Genomic DNA, 14,117 nt, shown 5'->3' on the forward strand with positions numbered 1-14,117 from the left:
GCGTTGCCTTAGAGCAGGGACACATCTACTCCAGGAGCCTGCAGAGCTTCATGGGAGCAGGACCCAGATCTTCCACCATGGCCACAGCCAGGGAGATGCTGGGAACAGGCCACACAAGACCTGTGGGCTGCAGCATTACAGCCCCAGGGCAGAGCAAGCTGCTGGAGAAGCATCACGACTCATGCATGACTGCTGGCTGGCGAGAGCAAAGTGGCTCATCCGCACATCCCATTTCCCGGCTGCCGGCCGGATTCCCAGGTACAGCCACATCCGACACTGCCTGCCAGCCTGGGGCAAGACAGGCTGGCTGGAGCCAAAGTGCTTGTTGTCATTGCTCAGGCATGCAGTGCTGGAGCATCCCACTGCAAGCCAGGACAAGGGAATAGACCCCTCAAATCTGTCCACAAATTCCCAGAAGTGCCCAAAACAATCCTGATTTGGTGGTCCGTGAGGTCAAGCCTGGAGGAGGGGGGAAGGTGTGGGCAAACAACATTTTCTTCCACTCCAAGTAGCCCAGACAGGCTCAGGTTTGAGGCTACTTGAGCCTGGCGGGTCACCCAGTGTGGTCGTGTCACCACGCTGACCATGCTGCCTGCACTGCCTGTGCTGCCTGCACTGCCCGTGCTGCCTGCACTGCCTGTGCTGCCTGCACTGCCCATGCTGCCCTCGCCAACCCAGCCACATGGAGAAGGACTTCCAGAAAACTGCACTGCTGGGACATCCTTCTCCACTCCTCCAGCAGCACAGGGTCGGCTCCCTGAAGCCCACCCCAAGGCTTCTCCCAGGAGCTGCACAGATCATTTTAGGCACCAGCATTAAAAACAGCTGCTTAATTATCACGATTGCTCCAAGATGAGCCCAGACACTTTGCAACACTTATTCCACCATGGAGTGTAACAGGGGAAGACTGCTATCAAATGTTTTCTTACAGATGCTGCTATTTTGGGAGAAAGGCAAAGCCCTTCACTTCTAATGAGTGAAATGACCACTTGCAAATTAAGATACAGAGAAAGTTTTTTCTTTTTAGCCTGTGCTTGTGCCAAAATGTCCCTGCAGGCCATGGGTTGGAGTGTCCCTCAGTGCACGGCTGAATTCTTCTCTGGAGGTCCATTTTCATGAGGTACAGCATACCACAATGGACATAAAGTGCCTTAGAGGAAATCCTACTTCTGTTTCAGCCTTTTTTAAGCAAAAAGTCAGCTTTGCAAATGTGCCATCAGGCCCTCACAGCACTGCAGTGTTGGTGGGTCTGCACTTGTGTACATTGCCCTCCCAAGCCTGTGCAAGCACTGGCTGCTCATAGCACTGCGTTGCTGACCCAGGGATCTTCCAGGCCTTGCTCTTCTGCTGGGGGTTTGTTTCGCAGCCCCTTCCCCTGGCGTTGGGGCTGGCATCAGCAGGCACACCCCATGCAGCAGGTGCTTCCAGGCACACAGGACTTTTCCCAGCTCTCCCAGGACTCACAGCTCGCCCGCCCGCCAGGCTGGTGCTGCTGAAGTTTTTCTCTCCTGCAAGGCAGCTTACTGATAATCTTCAGGATATGCAACTTTGCAGAAGGTCTGAAATATCAGATGTAAGGAAAGCTGTGATGTTGTCCTGGGCATTGATGTACTCAGGTGGAAAGAGAGCAGGACCAGGCACGCTGCAGCAGCAACTCCCCATTGTGACACATCTGGCATTTGCTGTCCTAAATGGCCCAGGTGACGGCAGAGATGCCCAAGCTGGCCGTGATCAAATGGACCCCCTGTGTTGTGTGCAAGCACAGAGGAAAAGCAGGGCTGGGGCTCCGCGTTGCTGTCTCCCCACACCGGCAACATGACAGGCTCCTGCCCAGTCCTCATAAAACACAACATGGCATTTGGCAAAGTCGTTTTGGTCCTACAGACCTGCCAGGCTGTGATACAGCCCATAGGCTTTCTCATGCTCTCTGGCAGCATTTCCAAACTTGGTCACAGACTCAGATGACAAAGCAATCCCAAGTCCCCGCAGAGAGTCACCCACAGCACAGGGAGGCCAGATCACCCAAACAGTGGGACACGCGTTGCAGAGGGAAGCAAAAGCCACTGCTCCATGCAGTGCTGCAGGGTGCAACGCACACAGCAGCTCAGGGCAGCTCTCACAGCACCATGACAGCCTGGCCATGTTTTGAGTGCACATGGATGACTGTCCTGGTTTTGGCGGGGATAGAGTTAATCGTCTGCCTAGTAGCTGGTATAGTGCTATGTTCTGAGTTTGTATGAGAAGAATGTTGATAACACACTGATGTTTTCAGTCGTTGCTAAGTAATGTTTACTCTAAAGTGAAGGACTTTTCAGCTTCTCATGCCCAGCCAGCAAGAAGGCTGGAGGGGCACAAGAAGTTGGGAGGGGACACAGTCAGGGCAGCTGACCCAAACTGGCCAAAGGGGTTTTCCATACCATGTGACACCATGCCCAGTACACAAATGGGGGGGGGGGGGGCCTGGGATGGGGGCAGTGCAGATCACTGCTCAGGAAGTAACTGGGCATCAGTCAGAGAGTGCTGAGCAATTTGCATTGTGCATCACTTGTATATTCCAATCCTTTTAGTATTATTATTGTTATTTTATTATTGTTGTTATCATTATTAGTTTCTTCCTTTCTGTTCTATTAAACTGTTCTTATCTCAATCCCCGAGTTTTACTTTTTTTTCCCGATTCTCTCCCCTATGCCACTGGGGGGGGGGGAGGAAGTGAGTGAGCGGCTGCGTGGTGCTTAGTTGCTGGCCGGGGTTAAACCACGACAACGGCCAAGCTCCTTAACACACTGAGCAATCCCAGTGAGCCCAAACACCCCCTCGCCCCTTCTTCCAAACCTGCATGTGGCTCCCAGCCTCCCGCATGCTGCAGTGCACCGCTCACACCTTCTCCCCACCCTGCTGCACCTACCCGTGCTCAGCTACGCAGCATGCCTCGGGACAGCTGAGTAATGCTACCAGTCCCACTGCAGCCTGCAGCTCCCCTGCGGCGAGGGAGCGTGGCCCAGCCTCCGGGCTCTGCAACTGCTGCCCTGCAGGGCAGGGCAGTTTGTAGCACCGCAAGGGGTGCGTGGTGCGAAGCAGAGGCCATGGATGGTGCAGGCAGTGCGCCACGCAGCGCACCACACAGAGCTGCAGGCGGTGCGGGCAGGTGGTGCGCGGTGCCGCGGGCAGCGCCCAGCACTGCAGGCGGTGCCCGGGGCACCAGTCGGTGCACAGCACTGGAGGCGCGCGTGGTGCTGCAGGGGGGACAGAGCGCAGGCAGCGCAGGGCGCAGGCACTCGCGTGGGGCAGCGGGCAGCGTGACGGCGCCGGCAGCGCACAGGGCTGGCAGCGCGCGGCGCTGCGGGCAGCGACTAGCGCTACAGAGAGAGCAGAGCGCCGCAGGCAAGGCACGGCACAGGCAGCGCCGGGCACTGCCGGCAGCACGGGGCACAGGAGCTGCGGGCGGCAGGCGGCGCGGGCGCAGAGCAGCGCCCCGTGCTGGCGGCAGCGCGCCAGGCAGGCGGCACACGGCGGAGGCGGAGCGCGGCGGAGGCGGTGTGAGGCAGGCGGCGGCCTCGGCTCCCCCCGCCCGGCCGGGCCCCGCTTCGGCCCCGTCGCTGCCCTCAGCTCCCCCCCGCCCCGGGCGGGGTTTCCCCGCCGGTTCGAGCCCTTGCGGTGGCAGCGCTTTGCCCCCGGAGCCCAGCGTCGAGCCCGCAGACCGTGGAGCCGAGGGTGAGCTCAGGGGGGCTGAAAACGTGAAGCCGGAGCGTGGGCGATAGGGAACAGCCGCCTGCTGGACCCCCCCGCGCAGCACGGCCCGTCCTGGGCAGGAGGGGATCGGCTGGTGCCTGGTTTGGGCGGCTGCAAACCCTGCGTTACCCCTGGAAAGGAAAAAAAAAAAAAAAATTCTCATGCAAGTCTCCTCAGCACACTGGCAGGGGTTGAAGGCAACGTCCCGAGGAGAGCTAAGACATTATGTAGGAAAAGTACTTTTGGAAACAGAGACAGCTCCATTTCCATATTGAACAGCCTGATTTCCAAGTTCATGTCCTGAAATAGCCCTGTAAGCCATTTACCAGCAGGACTGCACAGGAACGCCTTGCCCTTTCTTTACCTCAGTCTCTGCATTCCTGTATGTCTAGATGGGCGATAAATAAGGAAGCGACATATCTGTAGGAAAACAAAGTGATGCCCTGGAAATCGCTTTTACAAGCCCAACCCCGGGGCTCCCCATGGCCACCAGCACCCGCCTGTGCTGGGAGCTGCGCCCCCGCAGCGCCCAGTCACCCGTCAATAATCAGAATTAACAGCTCACTCAAATTAATTCGCCAAAATGATTTTTCCAACCGGCTTTGAGCGGAGCATGCATCCAAGGATCTCCTGCAAGTAGTGACGAGAAAAAGGCAAATGCAGACTAGAAATGGTTGCCAACTGTCGATCCAGTGAGCAGGCAAGCTCAGCAGGGAGCTGATGCTGCTGGAGCAAGGAGCTTGCAGCGAGGGCTTGCCTGAAGCAGGGGAGTTCGGAGTACTGCCAGCTCCGTGGGAAGGACTGAGTGCTGGCCCCGCTTTCCCACTATCACTAGCTACAGGATTTACCCCCACCAGGCCATGGCACCACGGCAGCCAGGCACGGGGTGAGTGAAAGCGGCTGAGATCTGTTGACCTGCAAGAGGCTCTTCACATGCAAACAGCAAATAATTTTATTTAATTTGGAAGAGATGAATGGGCTGAGCAGCTATTTCTACCCACAGAGGGGCTGCAAGAATTAAAGCCAAAAGTAACAATTACTTACTTGCACTTACTTTATCTGTCCTCCATCATAGTCTCACCCAAATACTCTCTACTGAGCCCAAAGACTGTAGTGAGGCTAACTATTTCAATCCTGTAAGACCCAGCTGCCAGCAGAAAGGGACCAGGAGGACCACTGCATCAGGTGAGATCCACCATGACGCCCGCACAGGTGAACATGGCAAACCACGTGCTTTCCGTGAGATGGAAACCCCTCAGGTCTCTGCCAGCCTGCGGAGTAGATTCCTCCCGGGGTTTGTGCTTGGTTAAAAGACATCGGTCAGGGCCAGTGGAGACTCTCCATCATAGGTGAAAACAGGGTCCACCACGCTCCATCTCCAGGTGGGATGGATCGGCAATAATTTGGAGAAAGGAAACCCCAGAAAGGCACGACAAGTCTTTCTACAGATAAAAACTGAAGCTCAGTGTGTAGTATTTAAATATAACCACTGCTTCAGTGCAGGAATTCCCCTGTTCCACCAGGATCAGCAATGAAGGGGTAAAGCCCAAAAACGTGACTCGGAGCTCTGCCTGGCTGGAGGTGCTCAGTTTCCCTGGCCCTGGTCAGGCCACCCCCAACACTGGCAGCTCTCCCCACTCTGCACCACCCACGTTTACATTCCCAGCCCCTCCATCCCGTTGCACCATCCAGCCGCTTCCCCACAAGAGGGGCATGCCACGGTGAAGATCTTTCAGCTTTCTGTGCCGAGCGTAAAGGGCTCCTTGACCTGAAGTCAAGGATGTGTTCCAGCCCCCGAAGACTTTTGTAGCTTTTCTTCCAACTCTCTTTTGTGCTCCTACAGGCCTCATCGGAAGCTGACAGCAGAGCTGCCGCGGTGTTCCTGTAATAGCTTTTCCAATGCTGTGTGAAAGATCTAGGTCACTCCTGACTTCTTGCTCTTCTTTTATAAACCCAATGTCAGGCAGATGCACAGAATGACTCTGAAGCCAGCCTGAATGATGCTTTGTGAGACAGAGTCTCTCATCCTGGGGAATGTGTTTTCCTGGCTCTCGGGTGTGGTTTTGTGGATGGCTCTTCAAACACAGCAGCTGGACTGGGACTATTTCATGATCCTGATGGTTTTGCAGCAGTAACCTGTTCCGCTCAGTCTTTTTTTCATCTGCAAACGTTACTATAGATTTTATGATTGTCATCTACATCTTTAATAAAATGAATCCATAGCTCTGTCTTTCTAATTTCTAGTCCCAGTAGGAACAGCATCTCTCCTTCATCTCAAGGTGCTGGTGTTGGTAGGGAGATCCGTCATGAAGCCAGAGACAGCTAATGTTTAACATTCCTACTTTAGAGCATTTAATGATTTCCTTGGTGGTACCATTTCCACACTGACTTGTATTCAGTCTCCCTATCTCATGGTGATGCCAAGGTGCCTGTTTAAAACTGCTCGGACATGGCCTGGACCAGCATGGATGTTTTCACCAGCTCCAATCTCTCACAGCAAAGACCATAAATTTGTCTGGCAAGACCTGCTTTCCATGCCAAAAGCCATTAATTACATTGTTTAGCCAACACTTAGCTGTAGAAACTCAATTATCCTTCCCACTATTTGATCTGGGTTCGTGGCTTCCTTTCTCAAACCATCATGACAATTTTGTAATCCCCCAGTCCCTTGGGATTTTCCAAGTTTTCAAGGCTTGCTAAATCTCACCATTCATAAGTCAGACAGCTTCCCAGCTAACTCCGTTGTGAGTCCTGGGTTTAGGTTTTCCAGAGTGTCAACTTGAAAATATCCAGTGTCATTGAGCTTGCACCCTCCTCGATGCAAAATGATAGATTTTCCAAGAACAACCAGCCAAGCTGGAGCAGTACTTAGATGAACTCATACCAGATTCACAAAGAAAAGCTACCCAAAAAGACACATACAACCTTCCGTCACTTGTGGACTCTACATTCTGGTTTGTTGATTATGTAGTCCTTAAATTAGCATGAAATAATTTTTTTTTTTTTTTTGTATTCTAAAGGGATATTCTATTCTGAAGAGACTAGAAAGGTGCCATGCTCACTGGGAGGGTGATCCCAGCCAGCAGTCTATGAGTCTGTTGCTTTGAAGGAGCTGCAAGCTATTGGCCAGATTTTCGGGGAGGTAAAATTTGGTCAGAGAGATTGAACGAAGGTGAGGACTCCCTGGAGAAACTTTTTCAGATACTCAGAATAGTCACAACATTGGGAGGAGAGCAACAGGAATCCTGTCCTGTTTCACTGGAAAAGGAGGGGAAAAAATGGTAAATTGATCATCACAAATTGATACATATGTGTCAGAGAGCAGTAAGGGCAAACAAATAGCAAGACATATAAATAATAACATTTTATATCATCCAAGTTCAATGAGTCCAAGATGACCCTGAATCTGAGCAATGCCAGAAATGCACCAGGCAGTTAAGAAAAGATGAATTAAATTGAATCAATAACCTGAGCTGTTTCCTCATTCCAATAGTTTATTATGATTCTGAAAAGAAAAATATTTTGCTTGAAACTTTCTACAATAATTTGAAAAGCAAAGCAGGTGTTGTGTTGGGAAAAATGGCAAAAAGGAAAGAAGGGAGAAAGTGCAAGAGGAGGACTGAACATGAGAACTTTCCTTACTAAATTCAATACCTCAAACAATTGGTTTCAAAGGTTGGACGGGACGGGAAGAGGAAGGTTGGGTTTGGGGTGGTTTTTTCTTTTTTTGTGCAAGAGAAAACTGATGAAAATTTTCATCCAGCTCTGACCTGCTTAGCGTTACCCCTGTGTGCCGGGCATCAGAGGACAGGACTTACGGACATGATTTATATTCTCCCACATCCAGCTGCGCCTGCGAGCATCAGGAAGGATCCCTCCACTCTCTTGACACAGGCCACTGAGCAGCAAGCGAGCGTGCCTCGGCTCTTCCGTGTCCCTGCTGCTCAGTCCCACACCCCCTGCCCCTTCCCCGCAGACCGAGGGATTGACTCACCCCATGCCGCCCGGCTGGCAGCCTGCGAGCCAGCAGTGGCAGCGCTATTGACCCATCCGCAGCAGCTTGTTATGTCCTGGGGAACGGCGTTTCTTTCCCATAGGTGGATCAAAGAGGACTCTTGAGTCGTGAATCCCTATGGGAGGATGAGACGTCGGCTTGGATTAAGATGTGCAGTAATTTGTGAAGGGTACGAATAGAGAAACAAGCTGTTAGGGAAAGTCTTCGTGGCTGGTGGGATTAAAGAGCAACAGTAGGAAATGTTTAGAATAATCTAGGAACAAAGAAAATTCAAACCCATATGAATCTATTAACAGACATAGGGAATTTATTAACAGCGGTAACAAATCAGGTGTTCAACAACTTCCTAAATTCTGCTTTTGCAGAGAAACTGGATCATTTTTCTTGTAATACATAAGGCTGATGAGGCACTTGCCAGACTGCTATTAGCCAAGAAATTTAAATAACATACACTCAAAATAAACTTATTTTTTATGCTTAGGCCTGGATAGCCCAAACAGAAGCATCCTTGAAGAGTTGACAGAGGTATATAGTGGGCTTTTGAAATACCAAACAACTGCTGAGACAGGAAGGGTGCTGGTATTGAGCTATCGCAAGAGCCTGAAATCAGAGAATTATGGGCTGGCTAGTTTGATACTAGTATAACAGAAAGATGATATATATGTACCCAAGCTTGGTGGGGTGCTGAGCAACAAAAGCATGATGGATGGGATAGGCAATTGTGCTCAACAAAGCAGCAATTCTGGGAAGAAGTTAGGGGTGAGAAAAGCAAACCTGTACTGCAGGAGCGACCCTGTAACACAGGGGTTTTAGCTTAAATTTGGGTGCATATACTGGAGAGCCGTGGGTATGATGAACAGGGGGGAGTGAGCTCTGAATATGGCACGGTAACACCTTGGTGCTTTGCACCCAAGCTTGGTGTCCACAGTGGATGTGGTTTCCCACATAGATAGAAATAGTTGAAAAGAGCTATCGGAAATAGGAGAAAGAGAAATGTGTTATAGTGAGAAAATTTGTTCTTTTGCCTCACAAGGAGATTGAAAGGGGAGTGGGTTTGCATGGGTTTGCAGTGTGCAGCCTTCCTGTAGAGGATCACTCTGCAATCTGGCAGGGAAAGGCAGAGCTGCCTGCAAACATTTGGGACATGAAGCCAGATGATTTCTCACTACCAAAAGAGCTTACTTGTGAATACAAGGTGATTTTACAGCCCATGAAGTCTTCGGAACAAAAATGAACCCTTTTGGGAAGACATATCCAGGTCAATTCAACAGCTGGTCTCAATATGAGGCTGCTTTGGGAAAGGGAATGTACAGGAGGTCCTTCAAGGTGATCTGCTGCTTGTCGGGGCTTTCAACTCTGTAAATAACCTTTCCTCCTGCCTTTTAAAGGCATGGGGAGGAGATTCCCACCTTCTCTCTCCAAGGGAGATGTCAGGTCAAAAAACATATCGAGGAGAGATCCAGGATTACTGTGTGCACATGTTCCTTTAGATCATCCTCCTCTGCATCCGTCCCTGTGCCCTATTATTCACCTTTTTATTAAATATCAGATTCAGGATAAGAAGGTCATGGATCATGGGATGTTAGGCTTTCTTTCTAGCAGAACATGGTCTATATTTATACCATCCATGCCAGATTCAGGATCAATTTCTGGCAGAAAACAAAGTCAATGATATAATGGGAACATTGCAAATAGTGGGAACCAGCCTAGGAGGAAGTCTGGTCCTGGATTGCTGAAAGGCACTAACGAGGGAGGAAGAGGGAGGGGAGAAGTACAGACAGTAGGAGGTTTTCTTCCCAGTCACATTGCCTTATATTCACCTCCATCCTCTCCTTCTGAAGGTCCTGCTCTGGTGTGTCTGAAACCACATGCATCAGGGTATCGGTGCCCTTTTGTAGCGGTTAGCTCCCAGTCATTTATTGTGCTGGCACTCTCCAAGAGCTGGCCCAAAGCAGACTGCAAATGTGCTTGAGCTTTTTTGGCAACACTTCATAATAAATGGCAAACCATTTCTGCGGCTCGTTTCCATTGTAATATTAATCAAACTGAATTCCTGTGGTGCTCATATGGATGTCATATGTAAATCCTTCTGAAGTCAGCTGCTGCTAACTCCAAATTGAAGTCAATGGGGAAATTTCTCTCCTGTCTGCATCTTGCAGCTCTTAGCTTGTGCGCATTTATTCCATTCATGAAATCCCAATTATTGTGGAAATGAGGAAATACCAGAGTTGATGAAACCCATGAGGAGCACTGATAATACTTCTGAATTTATAGGGAAGGTGCTCAGATGCCAAGTTGATAGGCAGCACCGTGAAGCCCTGATATGGAAGTAAACACTCCTCTGTGTCTTACCATAACTGAGTACTCCACATATTAAAAAAAAAAAAAAGTCCTCGCCAGCATTTCCAACCGTCCATCCCTTCAATGCGAATATTTTAGGAACAAGAGGTTTTCCAGGCCAGTACTCGTCTTCAGCAGTGGTCAGTACTGCTGTTCAGAAAAAGACATGAGAAACCTCCAAACAGCAGTTCTGGAACAGCTCACTCTTTGAGAGTTTTCTTCGCAGGCTTTAGAAATCCCACCCCATTCAATGAAGTATAGGTCTTTATTTAATTTTTCAGGGGGAGAAACAGGCAAATACAGGTTGTATTTTGCTCTGAGAGTACTGATCCCTTTTTTTTTTTCCTGAGAAAGGGATTGAAGAGCTGTAGACTAGTTGCTGGACCCCGGAGGTTAGCTACTGGCCAGGCAGGAGCTCATTTGGCCTTGGGCAGGATCTTAAGCCTCGCATAGGCTGGACCAAGTCCAGCATCTGAACCAGGACAGCGTTAGCACCTACATTGTGTTGCCTCTTGTCTTCAGTAGACAGAGGCCAGCCATCCATTTGTGTTCTTTGGAAACCCTCCTGCAGCCTTCTGCCCAACACAGGAGATGGCATTAACTTCCCTGAAGGAAAAGGCAAGAGCACAGGAATGGGCTGAGGTGGTTTCAGACCTCCCTGATGGGTTGCCCCATGGGCAGCAGTGGGAAGGTCCCCCCTCTCATTGCACCACCAGAGCCCTTGTTCACTGTGTGCCTCTCTGCTCAGCATCAGCGTGGGTTCCTGGCCAGGAACAGGAGGTATTGCAGATTTGGCAGCGGGCAGTAAACAGATGAATCATGGCTTTACCTTCCCTCCATCGCATATAACAAAGCTACTTACTGTAGGAAGCCCTGCGTTTGGCAGAGCTTTCTCATGCACAGCCTTTCCAAACTCCACCAAGCCCTGTCTGCACCAGGGATGCTTCCTTCTGATCTTTTGCTTCAGTTTTAACCTAAAACACACAAGTTTCCATGTAATCCCCCAGAACAAGAAATCATTCAGGGAGAGACTCAGATGTTGGCCATGTCACTACACACACTTTGGAAAGTGTTCAGGTGCTTTCTCCCTGAGAAGACTTGTCACATATGTCTGTGAGTCACTCCAAAGTGATGTCTCCATTGGCCCAGTGAAATATCTAGGTCATGAGAAGTCGCTGTTACCTAGCAGGGGTCCTTTAGATCCACTGACCATTCACATAAGCAGCTTAGAAGATGAGAACTGGACCTCCAGAACCCAATAATTTCTTAATTTTTTTTCTCCTGGCAATCCAGCAAGCAGAGAGAGGACATGATCTCATACTCTGTATCCAGCTGCAGCGTGACCTGCTTGCTATTTAAGACGAATGGCTCTCTTTAGTTGTGATAGTAGGGTCTTCAGCATGGCAAACCCAGCAGCCAGAATATTTGCATGGAGCAAATGGGAAATGGCATTCTCAGCTGGGAACCTGGCTCCGGGAACACTGTGTCCTGACTGGCAGGGATGGGAGGTGGCTACAATGGACAGAGGGTGGAGGGCTTGGGGCGAACAGATGGTGGGCTCTGCTACGGATAGATGTGCTGGCGAGGCTGCTGTGGGTGTGTCGGTGCAAGGGGCTCAAAGGGATGTGGGGGAAGACATCACTGATGGGGGGTCGTGGGGGCAAAGGTGGCCCTTGCAGTAGCCATGTGTCACATAGAGGGTTCCCTAGCTAAGAGGTGCTAGGGGATGTTTTTGGGGTACCAAGCGTAGGCTCTGGTTGCTCTACAGGACAGAGGAGGTCTACAGGGAGGTCCGTCTCGGGCCGGGAGAGGTCACCAAGGTTCATGGGTGCTCATGGGGTTGGCTTGCACAGTGGTCTCACTGGATGCAAGCTGGGGATGGCGCCACAAAGGTAATGAGATACAATAGCAGCATGAGGTATCCTTTTAGCCAGGAGGCAAAGGGGTCTTACTCTGTCTGGGGGGGATTTGGGGCACTGAGGTACATCTGTGGTATCTCTAGCTGGAAGGGTGCTGCAGGGGTGCGTGCAGGGCGAGGTCCTGCTCGGGGTGGGAGGAAAGGGAGTATCTGGGGGTTGTCTGTCCCCAGGGCCTGGCTGTGCTGCGTGGGGTCCACCCCGGTCCCGGGTGTCTCCAGTGGGGCCTGGGGCAGGCAGAGGGCTGTCCCCAGTGGGGACCCAGACATGAATGGACATCACTCTCCGGTACCCAGAGGGTCTCTGGTGGCCGCTGGGGGTCCATCCCCTGGCTGGGGCTCACAGTGGGCGTCTGCCCTGATCCCAGGAGGTCCTGGGTGGGCACGGCGGGCTCCGCACCCAGGCTGGAGATCATGGTGGGGGGTCTGCCCTGTGCCCAGAGGGTCCCGGGTGGGTACAGGGGGGTTGCTCCGCAGGCGTGGGGAACACGGTGAGGGTCTGCCCCATGCCCGGAGCGTGGGCCGAGGACGGGGGTCTACCCCTGCGGGAGGACCAGTCCCGAGCGGACACGGCGTGGGGCCGCCCGCAGCGCTCAGCAACGCCCGGGGGGGAGTTCGTGAGGGCCGGGCCGAGCCGAGCCCGGCCGAACCGAACCGAACCGAACCGAGCGGAGCCGAGCCCGGCCCGGCCCTCACGAACTGCCCCCCAGCGTCGCGTGGCGGCGCCGTCCCGGGCGGCAGGGGGCGGCGCGGGGCCGGGCCGGGCCGGGCCGGGTCTGTCCGCGCTCCCTCCCCCGCTCCCCGCCTTCACTGCGCATCGGAAACATGGCGGCGGCGAGGGACTGAGCAGCCCCAGCGCTCGGCGGCCGCGCAGGTGAGGGGGGCGGCGGGGGCGGCACCGTGCGCTGCGGCCCGGCCCGGCCCGGCGAGGCGCTGCCGGAGGCCGGCCGGGGGTCGGGCGCGTAGGCCCCGCGGCGGCAGCGCGGCAGGCCCGGCCCGGCCGCGGATCCCGCCTGTCAGCGCGGCCCGGCCGCCGCCTCACCCGCGGGGCCGGGCCGCGGGGGCCGGGGGCCGGAGGCGGCCTGTCACCGCCGACACCTGTTGGTGCCCGTCAGGGCCCGCCCCGCCTCCCCCCCCGGGGGGCCTCCCCGGCGGCGCCGCGACTCCCGCCGGCGGCGGGGCAGAGGCCCGGGGGGGCGTCGGGGTCTGCGCCGGCCTCCCCCGCCTGCCCGGCGGCCGCCTGCCTCTTGCCGGGCGGGCTGTAGCTCCCGGTAAAGCACCTTCGAGGGGCTTTGTTGTTCTTCCCGGTGTCCGCGGGCAGGGCTCGACCGGGACGGCCCCGCCAGCGCGGGGGGACGGGGCGCAGCAGCTCTTCCAGCAGCACCGGGCCACGGTTATCGTGTTCACCCGAAGGCCTCAGAGCGGTTTTTGCAGACTGCCTGAGCCTGCCCTGCTCCCCGGCGCCGTGCATTATCTGCCGGACACTCCTTGCATGGAAAGGGAAGCAAGACCGAGCTGGTGGAGGATTTGCAGGAGGTGGCCCCTGCCTGCGGGTTGTGCCCGGGGAAGGTCTGTGCCCTTCCCTCCCCCCCGAGCCCTTTAGGACGTCGGTGAAACCCTCCTGTCACCGCGGTGTGTTGTGGAGACGGATGGCGATGCTCTGAGCAGGACCTGCCGCCAGGTCCCTGCCGCTGGAGGTGTCGAGGGTGGTCCCGGGAACCGGACGGAGAAATCCCATAACCACCCTCCCTGGGGAAATGTCTGCGCCTCCTTCACAGCCCCCCCGAGTAGAGTGCTTGAACAGACCTGGGGGTAAGACGAGGTTTGAGCTTTTCGTGCACAGTGAGGTGGTTAAAAATACATACGGTGTCAGGCTGGCTCCTGCTGCACGCCGTTCAGGTTTAATCCGCAGGCTCTTTGAAGCTCCCCTGTAAAACCGTGGCAGCAGTTTGGAGTCTTGACTACTACAGGTAGAAATAGCAAATATAAACAGGCAGCCTAAGTTTCGGATGCGCTGAGCAACTTGCCTCTCGTTGGCCTTGGATGTTTTAGGTTCAGCAGCTGAATACTAAACTGTTTCCATGGGTGAAGTCAGGATGTGGAGACCCAGCTCCGGGG

General features: G+C 53.5%; 1 protein-coding gene across 8 annotated transcripts in view; it reads left to right on the forward strand.

The window, feature by feature from the left end:
• Positions 1-12,776: 12,776 nt before the first annotated feature.
• Positions 12,777-14,117, forward strand: part of SCMH1 (Scm polycomb group protein homolog 1) — a 75,984-nt gene continuing 74,643 nt past the window's right edge. For 7 of the 8 annotated variants that reach the window (XM_075047708.1, XM_075047716.1, XM_075047714.1 and 4 more), the window contains exon 1: positions 12,777-12,873. The gene's annotated coding sequence lies outside the window, so the exon portion shown is untranslated. Of the gene's footprint in view, positions 12,874-13,415; positions 13,812-14,117 lie in introns of those variants that run through there. The other variant, XM_075047712.1, reaches the window with a different exon arrangement.

This window comes from Buteo buteo, chromosome 16, assembly GCF_964188355.1.
Source record: "Buteo buteo chromosome 16, bButBut1.hap1.1, whole genome shotgun sequence".
In the NCBI taxonomy this organism is placed as follows: domain Eukaryota; kingdom Metazoa; phylum Chordata; class Aves; order Accipitriformes; family Accipitridae; genus Buteo; species Buteo buteo.